Source organism: Sinocyclocheilus grahami, unplaced genomic scaffold, assembly GCF_001515645.1.
Source record: "Sinocyclocheilus grahami isolate Dianchi unplaced genomic scaffold, SAMN03320097.WGS_v1.1 scaffold1376.1, whole genome shotgun sequence".
Classification (NCBI taxonomy): Eukaryota; Metazoa; Chordata; class Actinopteri; order Cypriniformes; family Cyprinidae; genus Sinocyclocheilus; species Sinocyclocheilus grahami.
The window spans coordinates 20,669-26,609 of record NW_015506555.1 but is presented as its reverse complement, the minus strand read 5'-3'; the positions used below and the strand labels follow the sequence as shown (position 1 = coordinate 26,609).

General features: G+C 38.9%; 1 pseudogene; it reads right to left on the bottom strand.

Moving 5' to 3' along the window:
- Positions 1–205: 205 nt before the first annotated feature.
- The window catches only part of LOC107569733 (T-box transcription factor TBX1-like), an 11,252-nt pseudogene continuing 5,516 nt past the window's right edge, over positions 206–5,941 (bottom strand).

Sequence of the window (5,941 nt, the reverse complement as noted above, 5' to 3'; positions counted from 1 at the left end):
AAAAAGTAAACCTATATTAAGCATATATAATTTAGTAGTATTCAACCATTTCTTTTCCATTAATCAGTTTTTTTGGGGGGGGTTGAAATAGACCTAAACTGATCATATCACAATTTGAAAATGCATCAATAATTTATTTCCAAATCAAACATATTTCGAATTCTGGAGAGAATGAAAGCAGGGAGTTGCATTTCCTCCAAGTAAGGAAAGAATGAGATAAAGCTTCCGGCAAATCTGGAGAGGAATTGCAAATGCTAGTGAACATGCTTAAAGGTCAAATATTTCATGTTTATTTTACAAGTTCAGCACAGTCTGTTCATGTATTTATTTGAATTTCTGTACGTCAGTGCCACGTTACAAGCTTCAAGCTTCTAGTTGCTAAAGGTGGTCTAGCATTTAAAAAAAAAAAATCATTCTCAACCAGAAAAAAAACAATTTCAGGGCTTTTCAGCATCTTCAAAACAGCGCAACATGCAAATATTCCATCTATCTAGAAGCTCAATGGCTCAAGGGTGATATATAATTTATGGCTTTTTAAAAGCAAAAACAAAAAGTGCATCCAACACAAAAGTTCAATTCCAGTCCGTGATAATGCATTATTTGTCTAAAGACGTCCTTGCTCCAATCACTAGTTATACTGCAGTTTCCAGGTGCCCTGCCATCCAGAGCTAATGCTGGGTCCACAGGGCTCATCCTAATGCTCCACAAGGACATCTGTGACATTTCTCCCATCAATAAATATGACCGCTTCTTTTTCCAATGCTTAGAAGCCATTGCAAAAGATGTGCCCGACCCAAAACTCAACAAGTTTCGTGAGTCTGGGGCTCAAGGTTTGTGTGTATCTTCTCAGTACGGCTCTCGATCTGAATCCGATTTGGGGTCATTATCTGGGAGCGTAGTCGTAATTAGTCGGCACGCTCGTTGCAGAGTACATGTTGGCCGTGGCTGCGTTCATGTGAGGATGGTAACCGTGGCTTCTGATGCTCGGTGAGGGATACGGGGACGGCCTGGTTTTGGCTCCCAGATAGTGTTCGTAGGTGGTTGGGTATTTGTATGGATGATGGTGCAGGGTGTCTGGGGGTTGTGGGTGTCCTTCCAGGCGTAGCTCGTGGGGTGGGCTGCGAGGGCCGGCTGTGAGGGGCATGGTGTGCAGACCGCTAAGGACTGGAAGGGCCGGGCTGAGGACTCGGGACATCAGCTGGTGAGCGGGGTCCGAATGGATGGGAGTGCCGCTGGGGTCACGCTCGTATTCTCTCCTGCTGTCCTCTGTGTTTGGGACAAAAGAAAGAGTGCATGATTTTAAAGCTATTTTTTCATGCATCGGTCATTTTTAAGGCTGTTTGGCTTTTCGTGACGTTGTTTCAGACTGGTGGAAAGAAAACATCCAAAATTCACTTGCACTCTTAATGCACTCTTATCTATTTGTGTCAATAGATTTTAATTTCAGTATGTTTCTTTAAAGGGTTTTTCAGTAGCACCAAAACAGTTTTATTCCTATCTCCTATCTACACTGTACAAAAAGTTGTAAGATTACAAGTAAATACCATTTTAGTTTTTCTAATTCAAAAAGCACTTTCTTTGTAATTATAATATGTGACCCTGGACCACAAAACAGGTCAATTATTTTTACTAACTCTCCTGACCGCCTCAGGATCACGTCTCTGAGGATTTCTGGTCAGAAGGAAGATTCTCTGTCAGTTCTCTCTCTCTCAATCGCCTCAGCACTGTAAAGGAGAGAAGTAGGTCGTCTCACCTCAGGAGAAGTGAAGTGTGTTTACGTGCGAGTGTGTGATAGTGAATGTATTGTTATTCCAGAGGCATGCTGAGGTTTTTGTGTAGGTGAAAGCCGCAGTAGTGTATAAGGACTTGCTGTCTCCTGGAGAGGAAAGATGTACAGACGTGTAAGACGGACATTTATGGTGTCAGTTTGTGTGTGTGTGTGTGTGTGTGTGTGTGTGTGTGTGTGTGTGTGTGGATGACAGCATTTTTTTCATATCGTCAGTAAAGTAAAATGAATGCATATTTACTGTATAAAACGTGCACTATATTTGAAAAGACAATAAATATAGTTGCATCTCTATTTTTAAGGTTAAGTTGGAAATATAAAAAGATGCAATCCCGCACACTGTCAATACTTGCTAAATATTGACTTTTGTTGTCACAAGCACAAGCAACGTTTCGGTCCACTGTTGCTTGTACTTGTGTTTGTGACAGTACATTTCGATATTAGCAAGTATTGATAGTGTGCGGGATTGCATCTTTTTATATTTTTGATTGGACAGCGTTGTTGCACTATGTTTTCTACCCTCTCTTCAAGTTGGGAAAATCGTAGAAATAAACGTAGGCTACTTAAAATGCAGTTATGCTACAAATTCTAATTCAGTACCTAATGACAGCATTTTTTTCATATCGTCAGTAAAGTAAAATGAATGCATATTTACTGTATAAAACGTGTACTATATTTGAAAAGACAATAAATATAGTTGCATCTCTATTTTTAAGGTTAAGTTGGAAATATAAAAAGATGCAATCCCACACACTGTCAATACTTGCTAAATATTGACTTTTGTTGTCACAAGCACAAGCAACGTTTCGGTCCACTGTTGCTTGTACTTGTGTTTGTGACAATACATGTCGATATTAGCAAGTATTGATAGTGTGCGGGATTGCATCTTTTTATATTTTTGATTGGACAGCGTTGTTGCACTATGTTTTCTACCCTCTCTTCAAGTTGGGAAAATCGTAGAAATAAACGTAGGCTACTTAAAATGCAGTTATGCTACAAATTCTAATTCAGTACCTGATTTGTATGTTTGCTCTGTCGGCATTCGTGTGCATTTTATTTATAAATGTGCATTATAACGGTCTTATATCCAAAACTTTTTTTTTAAAAGGAAAAACTCACCAGTCCTCCGGATCACAGTCTCTGAAGCCTTTGGCAAACGGATTGCTGGCGATTTTCAGTTGCGTTATCTGAGAAGAAGAGAGTGAAAACGTGACAAATGTGCGGGTGCCAAATGAACAAATTCGGGTATTGACCTCCAATATAATGCATTTATTTTTATTCTGACAATGAAATTGTTTATACAGGTAATCATTTCTCAAAGTCCATTCCAGAGCTTGTGTTATTATAAGGCGTTTTTTAAATTGTAAACTCATTTTTCTGCAATGTTACGCTCCAATTAATCGCGTATACAACACTGTTAACGAATGTGCGGTGTTCCTGAAAGGGCGTAGACACGCGACGATTGTATTTATGTTAATAATAACACTTTTCAACATTTATTTGGACACAGATTGGAAACTATTTAAAATAAGCTAGAGCCTCACGGCTGTGGAAAAGCGCTCGATGAAGATGTGTGCGTGATTTTCCGGAATGAGTTGAAAAACAAATGTAAAGCCCGCGGTGAGAGCAAGAGAGCAAGAGGTCAAACTGATAGAAGACAGAGCAGGAAAGACAGATGAAAAGAAGAAGAAGAAGAAGAAGAAGAAGAAACACCGGACAGCTGCGTGAGAGCATCACAACAGTCAGCGTTCAGCTATCGTCAAGTGTATAGCGTTTCAAATTTGTATTTTTGTAAAAATGATTTGTGTCCAATGTGTGCTAATTATAAACAATAAATAGTTATTTAAGGTAAATTGAGATCATGTGAAAATAATTTTAATAGGCCTATTAAAAAGTGCTTGTTAAAGTCAATTCTACAATATTTTAATGAGAGGCTACTCGAATTTATTTCTATCAGGATCGTGTTTTTCGAGTTTTTAGTGTTTAATTTACTTTCGGACTTAACGTGGCATGCTTCAAAACAATAAATGGATAACTAGGCCTATAGCATATACTGTAAGTAGGCTATATTTCCCCGTAAAATATACTACTGCTGGCGGGTCTTTCATTGTGTGATTGCGGTGATACTATAATCAGAGGGCATATGTGACAACAGGAAGGTGTTTCTAAAAAGCAGTAATAATTAGTGTGAGATATGAGCACTTACTCTGTGGTTTTGATACGCTGTGACGGCGGTAAATCTGGTCTCCTCGAAAACAAATGTCTTGTAATTTTCCTCGGCGTATTTCTCACTGTCTTTCCTAGGATCCACGTAGACCACGTGGAATCTGGGCTGGTATCTGTGCATTGAGTTCAGTATGATCTGCAAAAGCAATGCATAATTGAACATGACTTAAAAAAAACATTACAAATCAGGCACTCGAGCAGCGAGAGTCGGCGCTCCGTTTGGGATGAATTACGCGCCGCGCTTCACGCACAGACATAAACTTCTTATTTGGCATATTTTAGGTTGACCATACGTGCCATTTTCCCAGGACGCGTCCTGGCCAGGATTACTATATTGCCTAAAATATCTAGGTTTTGGCTTTGTTTGCGTGTGCAGACCGATCGGTGTATGACATTAAAATACCATACAGACGGTTCCTTATGCTTTCAAAATACTCTCGAGGTATTTTAATATCATACACCGATCGGTCTGGCCAGGACGCGTCCTGGGAAAATGGCACGTATGGTCACCCTAGCATATTTAAATTACTTCAAATTAATACATGACAAAAAGTTAAATAAAAAATATTAAATGTGCGTTATTAAATGTGGAAAAAAAACTAAGAAGCAATCCATAAATAAACATCAACGATTAATATGAGAACATAGCTATTATTTATTAATTTCCCCTGCTCATTAGTGTTGTTAACTTTATAATTATAGCTATAATTAACGTGCAAAATATTTATACGCCGGAGTGATACCCTACACTAATTATTCAACCCGATCTCATGAAAGTGCGTATAAATAGTACGCCAATTAAAAACGAAAACTCGTGGTATTGATATGCAAAAATGGACTTTGGCGTGCATATGCTACGCGGTGGGTAGGTTTAGGGTTGTGGGGTAGATGCGTATCATATGCACGCGAAAACTGCGTATTATATGCACGCCAAAGTCCATTTTTGCGTATCAATACCACGAGTTTTCGTTTTTATTTCGCGTACTATTTATATGCATTTTCATGAGACCGGGCTCAATTATTTAAGAATGCTTACTCATTATTCCACTGGTCTGTGCTGTTTTCAAATAAATATGAAAGATGACAATAGACGAATATCTCATAACTCTTTTTTTATGAAATAGCATTTTTAAGTAGGTCTCCGTTAAAACAAAACAACAAGATAAAAAGTCACACTTACATGTCCGTTGTCGTCCAGTAGATTGTTGGTTAGTTTTAGTTTGTCGAAGGACACGATCTGTTTCATCCACTGCGCTCCTTTGGCAGGTGAGTCGGGGTGATAGTGCACTCTTCCTGGAGTCACTGGATCAGCTTTCCCAGCCACCAGCCACGATGAGCTGTGGAAGGCATACCTTCAGTATAGAGAAGAAAGAGAATGAGTGCTCCGTTTGGGACAATTGTGCTCTTTGGGTAACACTAATAATATGCACTATAAATATGATTGACATAACGCAACGTTGATCTAACTTTGAAATGTGTTTATTCGTTTTGATGCATAATTATATATGCATGCATGATGTGCAGCAGGCTCCTTGGCCCTCAGGTTCATGGTATACCTGTATCGTTTATCATCCACTGGTAGGAAATCCATCAGGAGCATGTAATCTGCCATTGGGTCCATTCCAAATATTTTGACTTGAAATGTAGGAAACATTCGTCTGAAGAGGAGAATGCAGACGTAATCCGTTAGTTATATACTGTATTCATGCCTGCTACGTTTTCTATTTATGCAATCATTTGATATAAATCCTTCTGTAATTGGACTCTTTTAAATGTGGTGTTGAACTATTTTTGTGCAAAATGTTGCTGACAAATTGCAATGTTGCCTACAAATACAGTATTAGGCCTACCTACGTTTATTTCCAGCGCACCTCGCAGCGTATCTCTCTCTCGCTCTCTCTCTCACACACTCACACACACACACACACA